General features: G+C 43.7%; 1 protein-coding gene across 1 annotated transcript in view; it reads left to right on the top strand.

The window, feature by feature from the left end:
* The window catches only part of plekhg5b (pleckstrin homology domain containing, family G (with RhoGef domain) member 5b), a 118,265-nt gene that overhangs the window by 50,670 nt on the left and 46,632 nt on the right, over positions 1–20,963 (top strand).

Genomic DNA, 20,963 nt, shown 5'->3' with positions numbered 1-20,963 from the left:
AAAAAGAAACAACCTCCTTCCTCTCTGTGTGTCACTTTGTAGAGGAGGAAGATATTATGAAATATTGTGCTGTCTCACTGCTGTCCAAATCTGATAAAAATTGCAAAATTACCCACACCGCATCTGATCTGGGATCTTTTGAAAGAGTAGGAAAATACTCGAGACCTGATATGTTTTCAGATCGGGAACGTCGAGATCTTTGAGAATTTGGATCAGGTCCAGAAGCTCTGTGGCATTGTTGAAATTAAAACTGATCTTCCAAAAATGTTCAAAGAAAGAAACTAAAGAAACTGGTGCTAAAGAGAAAGTACAACAGTAAAGTGTTGACCAACTCGTTGTAAACATTTAGCACAGTTTACAGAAAGACTTCCTGCTTTAACTCTGATCTGTCATGCTGTCTGTGTATGTGAAGAGAGCAGGCGCTCTCTCTGCAGCAGATCGCTACGATAACGGCTGCACCCACACGTAGACTAGTCTTACCTCAAATGGTTTGGATACGCTTGACTGAACTCTATTGCTGATTGGCTATTCGTTAAACTTCTTACCTGAACAGCCATCCATCAATGGAGGCTTAGCGGGTGTTTTCAGGAACTGCATGTGGAGCACTGTAGCACCCTATAATGTAATAATTTCCTATAATGTAATAATTTCCTGAAAATGTAATAAAGCCTGAAAATGTAATAAAATTTGCACTTAACTCAATCGAAAATGTAATAAAACCCAATAATGTAATAAAATATCCTGACGGATATTGCAATAACATTTTTACCAATAATGTAATACCTTATTACGTTATTGGGAATATATTACATAGTACTCAAAGTCTGCAATTTAACCCAAACGTCATTCTGGTGTTTCAAATCCAGTGTACATAACATTCTTAGATACTTAAAACACAAAATGTAGAACTCTGGACTGAAAATGAACAAATATATTACATTATTTGTCAAGTATTACATTATCAGTTTTGGAAGAAAAAAAAAGACCCAGCTGAAAATGTAATAAATTCCCAATAATGTGATAAGGTATTACATTATCGGTAAAAATGTTATTACAATATCAGTCAGGATATTTTATTACATTATTGGTGAAGTTATTACATTATTGGATTTTATTACATTTTCGATTGAGTTAAGTGCAAATTTTATTACGTTTTCAGGAAATTATTACATTATAGGGTGCTACAAGCACCAACAGGATGGATAAATCAATGTATTTATTCTTTTCCGTGTAAGCTGCAGATGTGAGTTTGCTCTGTAGGATTGTCTGAAGTCTAGCAATCTTTCTTTGGATTGGAAGTTTACTGCAAGATGAGTTTTCTTTTAGCATGTTCCTTCCTGCTCGGAGACTCCCCCTATAGGAGGGAGGGGACACTTCCACAACACTGGGATTCACTCTTGTTCCATCTCTAGCTCAGTCACGCTCATACAAAGTTTAGTTTAGAAGATGAAAAACACATATTTATTAACGCCATCATTTGTGCGACCTGCGTTTACAATTTGTTTTGCCACGTCAATATTTTCTTGTATTTTACCTGTTTTATATTCTAAAGTCACACTTAAAAGTAACTCCACTTCTCTGTCACTCCAAACGAAAGACTCTCGTTCATCTTGGAAGTAACTGGCAGTTGAGGGTATTTTTCAAAATGTAGAGGGGGAAATATCCATTTTTGTAAATACCCGGCTATGTGTAAACATGGCCTAAAGTTCTTCCCTCTCATCTTCGACACCAAAGTCGGACCACTAGAGGACTAGAAAGACCCCTCCCCCCCCCCCCCTTAAGGTGCTGTACAAGATGGAAACCTTTGAGGGTTTGAGGCGTTCAAGTTCCTTACAGATGTGAGTGCATCATACAAGCAGTTTACTGTGTGATGACAGAATTGTCAGCGTCAGCTCACTTAAGGTCTCAAAACACAAGTGTAAGGGCCTAAGTACATCCGGAAAGTATTCACAGCGCTTCACTTTTTCATGTCCAATCAACTGAATTTACCAAAGCTGGACTCCAATTAAGCTGTAGAAACATCTCAAGGGCGATCAGTGGAAACAGCATGTGCCTTAACTCAATTTCGAGCTTTATGTCAAAGGCTGTCAATACTTATGTGCATGTGATTTCTTAGTTTTTTATTTTTAATAAATTTGCAAAACTTTCGGAAAAACTTTTTTCACATTGTCAATATGGGGTGTTGTGTGTAGAATTTTTGAGGATAAAAATGAATTTAATCCATTTTGGAATAAGGCTGTAACATAACAAAATGTGGTAAAAGTGAAGCGCTGTGAATACTTTCCGAATGCACTGTATGTGATTTTGAAACACAGCAATAATGCCAGAAAAGGCTTTGCTGCTGTCAACCCGGGATGTGTGTTCAAAGTTACTTCATGAGCTAGAGAATATTTCCTGAGAGTAGTCAAATATTCTTTGAAATCAAATTTTAACATAGGAGACAAAAAACGTCTCGTTGTCCTATCAAGTGAAAGCAACCTGCTTTGTTCTCCATACAAGTCAATTATCAGACGAGTGTGTGGATTCTGAAGGCAGACGTTACTGAAAATGGTTACCGTACCTTGCGACGTTGACAATGGGTCCAGCGTGAGTCAGGATCGCAAATTCCTCCAGTCCACGCAAAGCTTTATTCTCCATGAGCTAAGTACCTCTTCTATTTCCAGGTCTTTAACTCAAATTACTCCTTGGAGTTGACTCATTCATGTGGCTTTGTGATGGAAAATTTAGCAGAGCAGTTCTTTTTTTTGTTGTTTTTTTTTTTAATTCAGGAAGTGATGGACATCCAAGCTGCAGTTGTTATTGCAGCTGATGAAACCAACATGGGTGAACGTGTGAGGGTCACATGATCAGTTCACCCTGCACAGGCCAGGCACAACTCATGCACCTTTGCTGTTTGCAAGTGCATAGCTGGAATTTTGGGTTCAAAGTTGATGACACAATTAGTGCGTTTACATGGGAAGTTTAATTCCTCTTTATTTCAGAATTTAAATTAAATCCGATTTAAAATTATAAAAATGTACCACGTAAACACCTAATTCCAAATGAAAATGGCCATTCTGAATTAGAGCTGGGTATCATCACTGACCTCCCGATATGATTCCGCTACACTAGGTCCCAAGACGATACGATTTCTGATACGATTCGATATCGATATTCTAGTTACAATAACGGAATAACGTGATCCTTCCACGCGCTACGTCCGGCCAAAGAAGCCCCACCCTGACTGGTGAAAAGAAGCAGCCTGCTCACTCCTCAGGTTAAGGAGGAGACTTGAGCTCAGTGCAGGGCCTCCCAGGGCTGTTAGAGGGAGCAATGCCCAGGACTAACTTAGGAAGGAGCACTGGGTGATAGAATGGGGGAAAAAAATCGGGATTTAAAAAAAAAAAAAATGAAATCGATACTTGGATTTATGTATCAATAATCGTTCCTACACATGTATATCGATGAAATATATCGATATATCGATATTTTTAACCCACCCCTATTCTGAATTAAACTTAATTCCGAAGTGGCTGGTTTATTCTATTCAATTCAGAATAAACCAGCCACTTACTTCGGAATTAAGTTTACATGCAGTCAAAATTTGGATTATTGCTAATATTCCGGTTACTGAAACATTTGGAATATTCCGTTTACATGGTAATTAATCATTTGGAATATCTGGATCAAACCAGCGACGCACGGAGAACATCATGACGCAATTACCGTCATTTCCACTTCTTCTTCCTGTATCCAAATTCAAAACATATCCTGCTTCGCGCAACTTTTCGCTCACCATCTTGTAAATCTGGCTATCCCGGTACTTTCTACCGTCTACAAATGCAGAAATGTTCATATCCTTCATTACATTTATGAAGTGATTAGTCTCCTCCTGGTCTTGCGTTTCTCCGTGTTTATAAGAACTTCCTGGACTCAAAAGACCAAGATTCCTTGCTAACAGAGCATGTGCAGAAAACAAATTCATGTTCCGTTTGATCATGATATTCAGTTTGGCGTTTACATGACCGAATATTCGGGTTTTAAAAGGAGTAACCCAGGGCTCATATTCGAGTTTTTAAAAACCTGAATATGAGCAAATTCTGGTTATTCAAAGGGGTTATTGGTGTTTACATGGCCGTGCAAAACCGGGTTATTGCCAATTCTGCTTTTTAAAAGGGTTATTGACATGTAAACGCAGTCAGTGTGTGAAGGTGAACTGGCATCGCAGAACACGGAGCTTCCGGTTTGTCTGTACAACTTCACCGAAGCAGAATGGCAGAATCTTAACAGACATCTCGTTTCGGTACAATAAAGCTGCAACCTCCGTCTGAAAAGTGCTGCAGAGTATCAGTTACAGGTGCCCGGCGAGGACTGTACTGTACGGCAGCGAGACGGAGGGCTTTAATAAGGACCAGACCTGCAGACGGCCAGGCCGTGTGCTGTTGCGTAAGGCTGCAGTAAAAAGCAGCGCCTGGCTCTGCTCCTCTGCCTGCTCGTTCAGCCAGAGGACAGATGGCAAGAGAAGAAAGCCAGTGAGCAGCAGTGGCTCTCTGTCATGGCACTCCTCAACAGATGCAAGGTTTATTTATTGAAAAATAAATCCGACCTGGGCCAGGCGTGGCCTCGCTTCACTTTGATCTCCCGCAGCCTTTCCCTCTGTGCTGTTTTCAATCCCGCCAGCTCGGGCCACATGCTAATGGCAACCCCGTGCGATATTTAGGAAAGTGGGCCCACTCCAGTTTATACCAGGAGGCCCCGTGGGGGGAGAGGACAATGAAACCTACTGTAAGAGAGACGTTTTGTAGATTTACACCCAGCACCATGAAAAACACACTCCTCTCAGAAATATTCCTTCGGTAGTTAATTATGTTTAATACAGAAGCTAATATCGTATATTTGGTTGACACTCCTGAGAGGATACATTAAAGCAGCACTATGTAACTTTTCCACCTTAATATCATATTTCCAGAGTCATTGTGATGGTACATCAACTTCCAACAGGTTTAATGAACCTCTGTCATGGTTTAAGGCAGGGGTCGGCAACCCAAAATGTTGAAAGAGCCATATTGGACCAAAAACACAAAAAAAAATATGTCTGGAGTCGCAAAAAATGAAAAAGTCTTGTATAAGCCTTAGAATGAAGGCAAATGGCGAAAGGTGAAATGTCAAGAAAAAAGTCGAAATATCAAGAAAAAAGTTGAAATGTCGAGATTAATGTTGAAGTACAATCTCGAAAAAAAAGTCGAAATGTCCAGAAAAAAGTCGAAATGTCGAGATTAAAAAAGGAAAAAGGAAGAAAAAAAGAGAGGTGCATGGTAGGGACCCTGCCACACTAGAAAACTACACATTTTTACGGCTTTGACTGCTTTATGGCATACGTCACTTCCCCCTCCTTCCCGATTCGTAGTCCAGACGAAAGCTGGGCGGGGCTTGGAGCGCAGAGCTCAGCAGAAGCTGGTGTCATGGCCGAAGCAGCGGAAAAACCCAAGAAAATAAAAGTTTTATCGGAGGAGGTGAAAAAGACAGCGGGAGAGTAACAAGCTAAATGCCCGGACAAGAATAAACATTGGCCCGGCGTTCACTCGCTGGCGTGAGCTGAAAGACGAGGAGGGATGTCCAACAAGAGAGACAGATTTTTTATGATACAAATGTAAATGTAGAGTTCTATGTTCAATAAGAATCAACATTAGAATGTTTTCACATACAGGGGGTTCGTCTTGGGTTCTAGTTTTTTTTCCTGAGAACTGTAAAATTGTGCAGGCCTGATCTGCAAAATATAAGGAATGGGCATTCAGTTATTCACAGGTTATAAAGTATTTTTTTATTTTCTCAGTAAGTATGTTGGACTACTAGTTTATGACGAAGTCTCTCTAAAAAACGTGACAGGAAAAAGGTGCAGTAGAAACGCTGAAACAGGACAGGAGGGCGGGGGTGACTTCACTAATAAAACCAAGTTGAACTTAGTGATTTTCAACATCGTCATATTATATTGTTTAGCCAAAAATAGATACATGACCTCTTTACTATCCATCCTGCAAACGACCGCTGAAAACCGAAAAGTAGTTTTGAAAGTCCGTCCCGTCTTATTTCATTCATTATCTAAACAAATGCAGCGACGGGGACAGGAGTTTTCCAGCAGTACGCGCTGGTGCTCATGGGAAATGTAGTGTTCTTTCTGGTAAAGCACTACCGCTTTTGTCCTAGGAGTCGCCAAACTCAGCAAAAGCTGAAAGTTACATTGTGCTGCTTTAATTCAACCACTGGATGTGTAAATTAACCTCACCTGAGCCATCAGATGGTTCGGTTCACAGAACCATTTGAGAATTCATCCATAGAGACTGTTCGGTGTTGGGAAGAACTGTCAAAAAGAAAAAGGCCTGGTAGGAGATTGGACGACCTATCAATCAACGTCAGGAGGAAACTTTGAGCAGTCAGTTGGACTGGGCAAAACCACACTCAACTGTACAGAGTTTAGAAGGTTTTTATACCATGCTGGTCACTACATACTGATAAATCCTGATTGGTCCAAACTTGGTAAGAAGGATTTAAATCCCACCAGCTGCTTCACAAAATAACTAACCCTGTAATTGAAACATTGTCCACTCATTTAGATGTGGAAAATGTGGGAAAAAGTGAGTAGATAAATCAGTATTAAAGAAATTGCATTTTTCTTAAAATCTTTCTTTGTTAGGCTGATATTATTCATCAGTCTTTACTGAAAAATATGCTTTACTTTATCTTTTATCTTTGCTTTACTTGTCACTTTCTCCCCTTTAGTGATTTTTTTTTTACAACTAAGAATTCCCAGCTACATAAAAACTCACCATAACAACTCAAATGTTTCAGGAAGTAGGAGGAAGTCATACAGTTATACAACAAAAAAATATTACCAGAGGAAAAAGAAATGCTATTTAACGCTTGATTTACAGTAGTGACTTTATGATGCTCACATAAGCAGCAGCCCAGAAACGTCCCGGCAGAATCCCGGTGAATATCCTGCAATAACTGAGGCCTGGTTCTAGGATGCAGGACGCCTTGAAGCTTCCATGCAGCATTGGGACAATCATCTGTCTGAATTACTCAGCCAGTTTCTGCTGGGACTAACCAAAACTGAAAAGTAGATTGAAGTAGATACTGTCAGATGTCAGCGAACCCACTGTTTAAAGTTCAATGACATTTATTTTCTTTTTTTAAGATTTATATAACTAGAGCGTGCAGCTCGTGATTAAACTTTTTTATGTATTTATTTATTTATGTATTTATTTATTTATTTATTTATTTATTTATTACGGATCCCCATTAGTCCTCACTGCAGTGAAGACTATTCTTCCTGGGGTCCAACATTGCACACATATAAAACAATAAAATACAATCCTTACAATTAAAACATAACTAAATCTAAACAAAAATGAGATGTAATGGAATTCAACCCTTAAATTGTTGAAACCAGCCAGAACCAAACCACAAAAAACATTCCATTTTACACACTCAGAATTTCAGAATAAACCAAGAATTTCAGAATAAACCAACTAAAGCCCTGTTTACACGTAGTAAAAACGGTGGTGTTTTCATGCGTTTTGGCCGTTCGTTTACACGAAAACGAAGCTCAAAGTCCCCACCAAAAACTATCATTTCTGAAAACTTCAGCCAAAGTGGAGATTTTCAAAAACCCCGTCTTCACGTTTGCTTGTAAACAGAGAGAAACGGACATTTAGACTTCAGAACGTCACATTATGCAACAGAAACGTCACCAGCGTCATGAGTGCGACCTGTGTTTACAATTTGTTTGGCCACCGTCAATATTTTCTTGTATTTTACCTGTTTTATATTCTAAAGTCACACTTAAAAGTAACTCCACTTCTCTGTCACTCCAAACGAAAGACTCTCGTTCATCTTGGAAGTAACTGGAAGTTACTCGTGTCATTTGTTGATGTTTTTTTCCAGGATTCTGATTGGGTAGCATGACTTTATCTTCTCGTTACACTGCCCCCTGTAGGTTTGGCTGCTCATAGCACCTTAATAGCGTATTTATGCGGGTTCGTGTAAATGAAGAGATTTTTCCAAACGTAGAGGGGGAAATATCCGTTTTTGTAAATACCCGGCTATGTGTAAACGTGGCCTAAAACTGACTTCCTTGCTAAGTAAAAAAGGAAAATTATGTTTTATTTTTCTTATCATGGAGTTTAAAGTTTATTTTGGCGGGGGGGGGGGGGGCATTTTCAAGGGTTCTGTTCATCTGTTAAGTAAAATTTTTGTGCAAATGCATTTTGTTTCCACTGTTGGTCATTCCTCTCTAAGCCATTATTTGTTTGGGTCTGGTGATGTTGGTTTTCATCCAGCTCTTCTGTGGAGGTGAGATTTAGTGAAACTAGCGGTTTCACCAGACGTTTTGAGGTGCACTTGTTTGGCATGTTGTCTTTATTGAGTGCCTTGAGGCAGAGCCGTCTGGGAGATTTGCGAGGCCCTGTGTGAAATGGCCGGGGGGCCCCCGAAATTTTTGGGTTTTTCGGGTCGCATCGAGTGTCTATATGCGCAATTTTAACTCTCCAATTAGCAAAATACTGGATACCTTCCCCTGCCTCATCATCATCTGGGCTTGCCTCGACGCGGGGCCCCACGGCTGCTTGAGTCGGATCGGTGATTTTTGTAACAAATGTATCAAACAAACCTTTCAGAGAGGCATTAAACTCTTCCATTTTCTTTAGTTTTTTTCTTTTTTCATCCCCTGATGGAAATTTCCTGAATCTGTCTCGTTCTCTCGACATTGTGTGACAGTTTGTTCCAACTCCACCCGTCTGGATCAGAGCAGCTTGTGTCTGCGCTTGGTCTGATCAGTTGTATTGAACAACAGACACACATTGCACATTGCACATATATTTATTGATATGCACAGACTAGTACACATTTAGGTCTGTAATGGAACGTGACTGTTGATATTTATAAGGGAAAAAAGGGAAAAAAAAACGCAAAAAAAAAAGGCCCATAGTGCGAGGCCTCTTGGGGCGCGAGGCCCCGTGCGGGCGCACGGTTCGCACACCCCTTGCGGCGGCCCTGCCTGCAGGGCAAAGGTCATACACGAGTGCATTTAACTGTAAAAAGGAGACAGTGCTTGTCTTCTTCCCGTCAGCTGTAGACTATGAGCGCTGATGATGTGTGCTTGCGTCTGAGTTTGGGGTTGGCTCTGAGTCGTTTGATGCCGACAGTGTGAGCTGGTCTGACCAAAGTCTGTCTGGAAGTTTGACTTCACTGCAGTCATAGTCCCCGAACAAGACCGTGCATGACCAATCGCTTGGGTGTGTAGGTGTGTTTATTGGACTGTACCTGAATGTTTTCTGGCTGGCTGGTGCAGGGGGGTAAAGGTTCAGGGGCTGCCTCGGAGCTGACTCCTGCAGCCCTTCGTGACTGATGAACGGAGGCGTTAATGCAAACTTCACTCCGAGCTGACGACGATCTCTCCTGGCTGCCAAATGGCCCATGACTTGCGTGTTGGGACAGGACCGTAAAGCATCCCTCTCGGCTCCGAGGCCGGCCTGTGTAATTAAACGCTGCATGATGTCGCCCGCAGTCTGAACAAAAAAAATAAAGGACAGGAACTAACTGTAGTTTGTGCTCGTTGGGTGTGTTTTGTGTTCAGGTGGACGTGTGGACGTGATTGGAGGTTGGTGATGAAACAATGACAGGGAGCTGAGTTTTCTCTGTGGGTGTGGGCACCAGGATGACAAACAGCTGTGTGTGTGTGCGTGTGTGTGTGTGTGTGTGTGTGTGTGTGTGTGTGTGTGTGTGTACTGTACTGTACTTTAGAGGGATAAAGTGTGGGAACTCCTGTTTTCACAGTATTCTAATAAGATACGTTTTTTCTCTCCTTTTCATCTTATGTTTTCCTGTCCGGCCCAGTACGTTTACGTGTTGTACACGAGTCCAACTTCCTGACTGTAATCCCGCCCCACCCCTACAAACACTCCCACCTCCTGTCGGCAACATAATTGAACACGCTAAGAGGAAAAAAAGAGAGATTTATTCAAACTTTAAGCTTTTGCATTTCTTCTGTCCTGATGGTACTTTTCATTCTTGCCCATTTTAATTCAGATCTTCTTGGCTAATGCATGACTACGTTTACATGCAGTCAAAATTCGGATTATTGCTAATATTCCGGTTACTGAAACATTGGGAATAATCTGTTTCCATGCGTGAGCAAACAGGGTTATCCCTGTATACATGGTAATTAATCATCAGGATAACTGGATCAAACCAGCGACGCACGGAGAACATCATGGCGCAATTCCTGTCATTTCTGCTTCTTCTTCCTGTATCCAAATTCAAAACCAATCCTGCTTCGCGCAACTTTTCGCACACCTTCTTGTAAATCTGGCTATCCCGGTACTTTCTACTGTTTACAAATGCAGAAATGTTCATATCCTTCATTACATTTATGAAGTGATTAGTCTCCTCCTGGTCTTGCGTTTCTCCGTGTTTATAAGAACTTCCTGGACTCAAAAGACCAGGATTCCTTGCGAACAGAGCATGTGCAGAAAACGAATTCCTGTTCCGTTTGATGGGGATATTCCGTTTGGTGTTTACATGACCCAATATTCGGGTTTTAAAAACCTGAATATGAGCAAATTCGGGTTATTCAATGGGGTTATTGGTGTTTACATGGCCGTGCAAATTGGGGTTATTGCCAATATTCGGGTTTTAAAAGCGTTATTGATGCATGGAAACGCAGTCAATGTCTTCTTGAACTGATCCTCTGACAAGAGATCAAAAAAAGTCTTCTTTTGAGACCGTCCAGGTTCCCCTATCAATATATGAAGATGAGACGTGGGTTATCGGAGTTATCCTGACATGTTTTGGTGTGTTAACTTTCCCAGCCTCTGGCTGTTCGTGTCGGGGCTCGGCCGGCTGCCTCACCTCCCACAGAAACGCTCACGGAAGCGGCCGTGCTCTGCTCTTTAATTGTGGTGTTCATTTAAAGGACACGTTTCACCAAACCGAGCAATTAGTTTTTAAAAGAGTTTTCTCTTGTAAAAGTAAAATGTAATGTTGGACGCTTGGGATGGACCTCAGCTCAGGAGGTGGATCAGGGGTGAGGTTTCCACTTGACCTGGCGGAGGAGGCCCGACCACAGGAACCCACTGGTGGGTTTCATGGTGGAGTACGAGTCTGGAGTCTGGAGTCTGGACACACCTATCCATCCATTTAGAACTTCTTTGGAAACCATCTGGACCGTTCTACCAGAGAATACCACAATCTTAGTGTTGGAATAGCATCGCCCTCTTAAAATAATGACCTAGTTCAAAATTATCTCTGGTTAACCCTTGTGCTGTCTTCAGGTCAAGGAAGGAGGAAGAGAAGAAGGAAGGAAGGAAGGAAGGAAGGAAGGAAGGAAGGAAGGAAGGAAGGAAGGAAGGAAGGAAGGAAGGAAGGAAGGAAGGAAGGAAGGAAGGAAGGAAGGAAGGAAGGAAGGAAGGAAGGAAGGAAGGAAGGAAGGAAGGAAGGAAGGAAGGAAGGAAGGAAGGAAGGAAGGAAGGAAGGAAGGAAGGAAGGAAGGAAGGAAGGAAGGAAGGAAGGAAGGAAGGAAGGAAGGAAGGACGGAGAGAGCAGGAAGGAAGGAAGGAAGGACGGAAGGACGGAGAGAGCAGGAAGGAAGGAAGGAAGGACGGAAGGACGGAGAGAGCAGGAAGGAAGGACGGAAGGACGGAGAGAGCAGGAAGGAAGGAAGGAAGGACGGAGAGAGCAGGAAGGAAGGAAGGAAGGAAGGACGGAGAGAGCAGGAAGGAAGGAAGGAAGGAAGGACGGAGAGAGCAGGAAGGAAGGAAGGAAGGAAGGACGGAGAGAGCAGGAAGGAAGGAAGGAAGGAAGGACGGAGAGAGCAGGAAGGAGGGAAGGAAGGAAGGAAGGAAGGAAGGAAGGAAGGAAGGAAGGAAGGAAGGAAGGAAGGAAGGAAGGAAGGAAGGAAGGAAGGAAGGAAGGAAGGAAGGAAGGAAGGAAGGAAGGAAGGAAGGAAGGAAGGAAGGAAGGAAGGAAGGAAGGAAGGAAGGAAGGAAGGAAGGAAGGAAGGAAGGAAGGAAGGAAGGAAGGAAGGAAGGAAGGAAGGAAGGAAGGAAGGAAGGAAGGAAGGAAGGAAGGAAGGAAGGAAGGAAGGAAGGAAGGAAGGAAGGAAGGAAGGAAGGAAGGAAGGAAGGAAGGAAGGAAGGAAGGACGGACGGACGGACGGACGGACGGAGAGAGCAGGAAGGACGGACGGAGAGAGCAGGAAGGACGGACGGAGAGAGCAGGAAGGACGGACGGAGAGAGCAGGAAGGACGGACGGAGAGAGCAGGAAGGACGGACGGAGAGAGCAGGAAGGACGGACGGAGAGAGCAGGAAGGACGGACGGAGAGAGCAGGAAGGACGGACGGAGAGAGCAGGAAGGACGGACGGAGAGAGCAGGAAGGACGGACGGAGAGAGCAGGAAGGACGGACGGAGAGAGCAGGAAGGACGGACGGAGAGAGCAGGAAGGACGGAAGGACGGACGGAGAGAGCAGGAAGGACGGAAGGACGGACGGAGAGAGCAGGAAGGACGGACGGACGGACGGAGAGAGCAGGAAGGACGGAAGGACGGACGGAGAGAGCAGGAAGGACGGAAGGACGGACGGAGAGAGCAGGAAGGAAGGAAGGACGGACGGAGAGAGCAGGAAGGAAGGAAGGACGGACGGAGAGAGCAGGAAGGAAGGAAGGACGGACGGAGAGAGCAGGAAGGAAGGAAGGACGGACGGAGAGAGCAGGAAGGAAGGAAGGACGGACGGAGAGAGCAGGAAGGAAGGAAGGAAGGAAGGACGGACGGAGAGAGCAGGAAGGAAAGAAGGAAGGAAGGAGAATTAGGTCATATTGACCCAAAGACAGTACAAGGGTTAAAAAAAAAAACCAAAACAACAAAACCAAATATTTGTTTGAGTTTTCTGTTTACTGATAAGCTTGAGGAAGATGCAGCTTAGTTCATTATTTTAAGAGGGATATGGAAGTTACATCCCAGAATTGGAATCAAGATTAATTTATTTCACTTATTACCACAGCTATTGTTTTTTCTTATTTTTTTTTTTTATACAGGACTGTCTCAGAAAATTAGAATATTGTCATTTTCTGTAATGCAAAACAAAAATGTCATACATTCTGGATTCATTACAAATCAACTTTTCAATCAAAAATTTTTTTTTTTTTAATTGCATTACAGAAAATAAAGAACTTTATCACAATATTCTAATTTTCTGAGTCCTGTATTCCATGAATGTAAAAGCCCCCCAGGACCGACGTGGACAATAATTGATCTTAAAATGACCAGAAAACACAATGAACGATTTTAACTGCCGTCATTTTTGTAATAATCAACTACTTCTCTCTAGTTGTGATGAGGGAGTTGCAGCTCACTAACTTCTTGATCAACATTTACACAGCGATAAACACATTTCTTTTTAATCCGTCAGAGGATACGTTCTGTAAGAAATCATAGCCCGTGGCTCTTCCAGCCTGCTCTGTCATCACTCTGATGACTAGGTGTGCTCTGGCTGTACAGGATGTTCCGGAGGAGGGCTAGGGGGGGGGCAGGGGTGGAGATTTGGCTTTTGCGAAATCCTAAGGAGCATGACGGAGCAGATTCTCTTCAAAGTGGCCCCGTGATCGATGGGCCCTTGCACCAGTCAGCGCTGCGAAATCTGGATTTGAATTCATGGGCGGCCTTTCCCTCCATGCATCATATTGAGTCCATGCAGAAAGACTTATTACCCCCGGATTTTCCAGCTTGCCGGGATGTAGCCAGCTGTCCAAACTCCTTGGTCGTGAATCACGTTTATAAGATGCTGAAAATCTCAAGTTAAGTCTTCTGGGTCACGGCGCTGGGTTAAAGCAGCCATTTGTTTGCGCCATGGTAACGTCAAACTGTTGGCACGGACAGCAGTCGCACCGTGTTGCCACAGACGTACGGGGTTCTGTGTAGGTCCGAGTGTGACGGCGGTGGTCAGAAGACACAAGCTTAGCTTTCTGATAGCTGAGAGCCGTCTGCACGTCTCCTGCGGGACACAAGCCAGCTTGTGTTTCCATTTGTTATACTGTGTGTGTGTGTGTTGGGGGGTTGCACTGAGCAGGTGCCACGTGGCGTCAGACGTGCTAAGCCCAGCACAGGTTAGCAGTTGTGCTGGACGTACGTGTGTGTTCAGCTCAGCTGTTGTGGGAGAGATGAAGGTGGGGCTGTGAGTGTCTGCCCCGACCCACACCCTGCTAATCCGGGCACATCTGAGGGGCCGCATGCCGGGGACGCCCCCCACACACTCACACAACACATGTGGTCTGGCACACGTCGCCCACGGCGGCGTGGGGTTGGCGAGGGCTCGCAGGGGCTAGCTGGGGCCCGCTGGGGCTCGTGGTTCTAGCTGGGGCTCGCTGTGGCTCGCTGGGGCTCGCTGGGGCTCGCTGGGGTCTAGCTGTGGCCCCCTGGGTCTCCCTGTGGCTCGCTGTGGCCCACTGGGGCTCGCTGTGGCCCCCTGGGGTTCGCTGGGGCTCGTTGGTCTAGCTGGGGCCGGCTGGGGCCCACTGGGGCTCGCTGGGGCTAGCACGGGTCTAGCTGGGGCCCCCTGGGGCTCGCTGTGGCCCACTGGGGCTCGCTGGGGCCCCCTGGGGCTCGCTGTGGCCCACTGGGGCTCACTGTGGCCCACTGGGGCTCGCTGGGGCTAGCTGGGACCCCCTGGGGCTCGCTGTGGCCCACTAGGGCTCGCTGTGGCCCCCTGGGGCTCCCTGTGGTTCACTGTGGCACCCTGGGGTTTGCTAGGGCTCGCTGTGGCCCACTGGGGCTCGCTGGGGCTCACTGTGGCCCGCTGGGGCCCCATGGGGCTCGCTGTGCCCCACTGGGGCTAGCTGGGGCCCACTGGGGCTCACTGGGGCTCACTGTGGCCCACTGGGGCTAGCTGGGGCTCGCTGGGGCTAGCTGGCCCCCCGTCAGCTGCTTGGAGCCTCTCGTCCTCGGCTCCTCCTCCACGCTGCTCAGCTCGGGACTGATCCACATCCAGAAATGGATGGATGATCCAAATCAGGTCATTGGTATTAATTGATAGGAATGTTCAGTATTTGAAACATCTGGGCTGCACATACCCGGCTCTGTCAGGTATCTGCTTTCAGGTATCTGTCCAGAGTGGGAGATTACATGCTTTTGTAGGTTTATTTGGCTTTTTTTCATCCTGCGTTTCTGGACTCTGCAACAGAGCTCCGTCTCCGTCCTGCGTTGCAGTCGTTTATCTTGGCTGAAGTCGGTTGTTCTTTATTATCCATTTTTTTTTAATTTGGTCTGCTTTATTTGAGGCAGGAATGTGAAAGCCTCTGCATGACGGTGAGGAAAGCTAAACTATCTGGTCACGATGTCTATATATGGCCTGTGATTGGCCGGGGCGCCGCACCAACACCTCATGGTGAAGCTCCCACCTCCGTGCGAGGGGACGGTTGAGCGGACTTCAGAGAGGCACAGGCAGGTGATGCTGGAGCCCCGGTCCTAGTCCTAACGCTGTGGACGGAGGTCGGCGAGTGCATCAAGGGGAGAGACGTTTCTACCTGGAACTTTGTGCCGCATGGGCGGCCGTTCATCCAGAAATGTTGATAATGAGCAGTTTAAAAGAGAAGACTGGTGTGTTTCAGCACGAGTTTCAGTCCCCGTCTGCAGTAGCAACGATGGAGCGCTCTCATTGACTACGTTTACATGCAGTCAAAATTTGGGTTATTGCTAATATTCCGGTTACTGAAACATTCGGAATATTCCGTCCATCCATCGTCCGCCGCTTTATCCGTTCCCGGGTCGCGGGGGCAGCAGCCTCAGCAGGGATGCCCAGACTTCCCTCACCCCAGACACTTCCTCCAGCTCCTCCGGGGGGAGTCCGAGGCGTTCCCAGGCCAGCCGAGAGACATAGTCTCTCCAGCGTGTCCTGGGTCTTCCCCGGGGTCTCCTCCCGGAGGGACATGCCTGGAACACCTCCCTAGGGAGGCGTCCAGGAGGATCCGGTACAGATGCCCAAGCCACCTCAGCTGACTCCTCTCAATGTGAAGGAGCAGCGGCTCGACTCCGAGCTCCTCCTGGGTGACCGAACTCCTCACCCTATCTCTAAGGGAGCGTCCAGCCACCCTGCGGAGGAAACTCATCTCGGCCGCTTGTATCCGCGATCTTGTCCTTTCGGTCAAGTTCATGACCATAGGTGAGGGTAGGAGCGTAGATTGACTGGTAAATCGAGGAATATTCCGTTAACATGGTAATTAATCATTTGGGATATCCCGATCAAACCAGTGACGCACGGAGAACATCATGACGCAATTCCCGTCATTTCCGCTTCTTCTTCCTGTATCCAAATTCAAAACAAATGCTGCTTAGCGCAACTTTTCGCTCACTTTCTTGTAAATCTCGCTATCCCGGTACTTTCTACCGTCTACAAATGCCAAAATGTTCATATCCATCATTACATTTATGAAGTGATTAGTCTCCTCCTGGTCTTGCGTTTCTCCGTGTTTATAAGAACTTCCTGGACTCAAAAGACCAGGATTCCTTGTGAACAGAGCATGTGCAGAAAACGAATTCCTGTTCCGTTTGATGGGGATATTCCGTTTGGCGTTTACATGACTGAATATTCAGGTTTTAAAAGGAGTAACCCAGGGGTCATATTCGGGTTTTTAAAAACCTGAATATGAGCAAATTCGGGTTATTCAAAGGGGTTATTGGTGTTTACATGGCCGTGCAAATTCGGGTTATTGTCAATATTCGAGTTTTAAAAGGGTTATTGATGCATGAAAAGCAGTCATAGGTCACCTCGGCAGTAGCTACATACAATGTTGTCACTACATAAATGAATCGGTATTAAATATGAATTATTCTTTACCCCCCATGTCATGCTTGCCATAAGGTCAGTCTTGTTGAGTTTATCCTCAGCTCTAACTCTCTGACATGTTTGTTTTTGTCTTTAATTGAGGAGCTAGTTTGGGCTCTGCCTGGGTGCAATAACCCTGGGTGTATGAGAGGAAGGGAGGGAGAGGAGGAGTCAGGAGGAGAGAGAGGAGAGGAGAGGAGAGGGGGATAGAGGAGAGGATCCTGGCTCGTGGAGCTCAGAGCGGGGGCTTTTTAATCTCCGCAGGACCGTCAGATTGCATTTGACAGAGCACAGCCACCAATTAAGCCGTAAGATTACGGGGAGCTTTGTACTCTGACAAGCTTCTAGACTTGACCTTTTTTTATTCTTCCTTCCTGGCCGGGGTTCCTGTCGTCACTAGGAATCCTCACCCTCACTTGACCTTAGCCCTCCTCCCCCACGGCGTTCTCCTCCAGCCTCAAACGGCTCTGTAGAGGCGGCGATTATACCTGGCGAGACGTGGAGGGAGTGGATTAATGAGGCGGCGTGTTGTTGTGGCTGCGCGGAGCCTGTCGCAGTGCAAGTGAGCCGGACGTCAGGGACATCAGGGACGTCAGGGACTAGAAGTTCCCGGTCCAGCGGGGTCCTGAGTGACTCCAGACATGGATCCAGCCTGCAGGGACTCCAGCTCCCAGCTGCACTGTGTGACGGTAGAGTACTCAGGCTGAGGGTGTTTGTCTGCTTGTCCTAAGTTGTTCTCTCCTCGTGCGGTACATGGCCTAACGGGTTTTGTTCTGTTTTGTTTTGTTTTGTTTTGGATCCCCATTGGCGGATGCAAAACGACAGCTAATCTTCCTGGGGTCCATGAAAAATTAAAAGTACATTCACATAAAAGTACATTTATATTTCATTTCATTTAATTTCATTTATTCTTTATTTCATTCAAAAAATAAAAAATAAAACAATTCAATACAAATACAAATGTTATTAAATTGTGAATGAAAAGGGAGCAGAAAGAAGAAGAATCTTATCTGATCTGCCCCTTTTTCCAAGAAATAACTTCACAAATAACATAAATTAAAAAAAAAAAAAAAAAACAACAACAACTAAGTGAAAAAAAAATTAAAAAATTTAAAAAAATGTAATTACCACCGTCTATGGGTATGTCAATCAAACTTAACTAACATATTTCATTATATTTACTAAACATACAGGCTTTAATTGTTCTTTTGAATGTAATGTTTGATTTGGATTCTTTGTTTTCTATATATATATATATATATATATATATATATATATATAGTATATATATATATATATATATATATATATATATATATATATATATATATATATATATATATATATATATACGTCATATAATACTTTACACTTTAAATATATGAATATATAAATAAATACAATTACATCACTCCATTAACCCCGCCCACATCATTACATTAGTAACGTCACTATAGTGGTAATTATCACGATTTCTAACTACATTGAACTACATTCCATACACTATACAGGACTGTCTCAGAAAATTTGAATATTGTTATTTTCGTTAATGCAATTACAAAATCAAAAATGTCATACATTCTGGATTCATTACAAATCAACTGAAATATTGCAAGCCTTTTATTATTTTAATATTGCTGATCATGGCTTACCGCTCAAGAAAACTCAAATATCCTATCTCAAAAAATTAGAATATTCTGGGAATCTTAATCTTAAACTGTAAACCATAATCAGCAATATTAAAATAATAAAAGGCTTGCAATATTTCAGTTGATTTGTAATGAATTCAGAATGTATGATATTTTAGTTTTTTTAATTGTATTACAGGAAATAAAGAACTTTATCACAATATTCTAATTTTCTGAGACAGTCCTGTATATTGAACATTGTGTATGTCTGTACCCAAAAGGAACCTTTTTAGTTGCTTTTTAAAACTGCCTCTGCTTGTTGCTTTAGTAATAATAATATTAATAATAATAATACATTCCATTTGTTTGGAGCCTTTCATGGCACTCAAGGTCGCCGTACAACAATCTAAACATAAGAAAACAATTTGCAAAGGTACGTAAAGCATGTAACGATCATATCAAAAGGAACATTGATGAGGCTGCTTCTTCAACAGTAAGGAGTTTTTGTTAAAGGAGCATGATGCAGGATTGAGGCAGGATTTATGAGAAAAATTAGTATACGTTTTAAGTTTTCTAGTAATAATGTCAGATGAAGCGTTCCAAACCAAAAAGAATGAGCCCTCTAGTGTATCTCTCCATTACCTTGAACAGGCTGTGTGCTGCAAAATGTGCTGCAATTGTGGGGCCGAGTTTCCTGCGCTGTCCTGTGGATGTGACGTCACATGACGCTGCATGCACGTTTTCCCCGTTCTCCCGTGCCGGCTTCGCTGTTGGCTGCAATACCCCCGACGGCAGTCGTTGCGAAGGGTGGCGCTAGAGAGTCTCATTTCTTAAAAGGAGCCTCATGCTCCTTTAAGTGCCAAGCCGATGCAAACAGGAAGCAGTTTGAGTGAGAACAGAAAATACATTGAAATGAATGTTGGAACCTTGGAAGACTTGATGTCATCCAACCTCATTAGGGTCCCTGCAGAGAAACAGATATTTGAAAGTTGTAGGAGTACACAAAGTCTCTAAAAGGGGTCGTTTGTACTTTACATCTTTGTATTCATCACAGTAACTAAATGTTTCTGAATGAAATTACTTTTTTTTTTTAATAAAATCAAGCCACCTGATGGCAAGGTAATGGCAACCTGTTCCACTGTGTGCGTGTCGTCCTGCTTCAGCGGCAGAACGTCCCTAACACGCAGAGGTTGGTAGTAACGAGTTACATTTACTCCATTACATTTACTTGAGTAAGTTTTGGGGAAATGTTGTACTTTAAGGGGTAGTTTTGAATCACTATACTTTTTACTTTTACTTGAGTAGATTTGTGAAGAAGAAACTGTTCTTCTTACTCCGCTACATTAGGCTACGTTGAGCTGTTACTTTTCTTTTTTCCCTTTTATCCGCGTACGCGTCAATCTTAAAAAAGAGAAGTACAAAGGCTTGAAATATATATATTAATTTATTTTTTTTATTCTGTTATTATTTTATTTATTTTATTATTTATTAAAGTACTTGAATTTACTTTCAGATTATTTTAATTCAAGCTATTTTTTATTATTTTTAATTTATTTTATTATTTTATTGATTTAATTTGCAGGAAGATGATTATTTTGTACTTTTGTCTGTTTGAATGGTTGTGTTAAAAAGTCGTTGTTTCACCAAGTACTTTTTTACTTTTACTCAAGTCATTATTTGGATGACTACTTTTTACTTCTACTTGAGTCATATTATTCTGAAGTAACAGTACTTTTACTTGAGTACAATTTTTGGCTCCTCTACCCAGCTCTGCTAACACGGGTCTATCAAGTCTGACGTCTAACTCGCACATATCCCTGGTGGTCGACATGGAGGCTACACACTCTCAGCTCTTCACACACACACACACACATTGATCTGATGGAGCTGATCCTCCCAAGTACATGGAAACAATGAGTGGAAGTACATTAGCTGGACCTCCATTGTATCTCCCCATACATCCTCTCTTCCTGAGGCGGGTGTGGGTGCTGGCGAGCGGGGGGAGAGCCCCCTGGGGTGGGGTGGGCTGGGGGGGGTTGATATGTCTGGATGGAGACAGACAGATCCTTAATCCCGCAGCGCTCTGCAGCTCGGGAGCCGGTGGGGCTCGGGAGAATCGCAGCCAGGAGACGTCCCCAGTACTGGAGTTGAGGGGGGAAGAGGGGGGGTGAGGGGGGATGGCATCCCCCCCTGAAATAAAAACGGTCCAAATCATCCCCCCTGTAAAACTGCCATCCCCCCTTTCCATCCCTTATGTCATTTCATCAATGAATGTGGTTTTACTGCTATTTCAACATTTAGAGTCATCACCAGAAAAATAACACCAGAAAAATAACTTATTTGACAATTTTCACCTGTTTCAGGTAAATTTTCACTTGAAATAAGTAGAAAAATCTGTAGATTTATCCAGATGAAGATTTATCTTCTTATTACAAGCAAAAAAATCTTGTTCCACCGGCAGATTTTTCTACTTATTTCAAGTGAAAA

This window comes from Cololabis saira, chromosome 12 (assembly GCF_033807715.1).
Source record: "Cololabis saira isolate AMF1-May2022 chromosome 12, fColSai1.1, whole genome shotgun sequence".
Taxonomy (NCBI): Eukaryota; Metazoa; Chordata; class Actinopteri; order Beloniformes; family Belonidae; genus Cololabis; species Cololabis saira.
The sequence above is the reverse complement of the archived record's forward strand: the minus strand, read 5'-3'. Positions and strand labels throughout refer to the sequence as shown.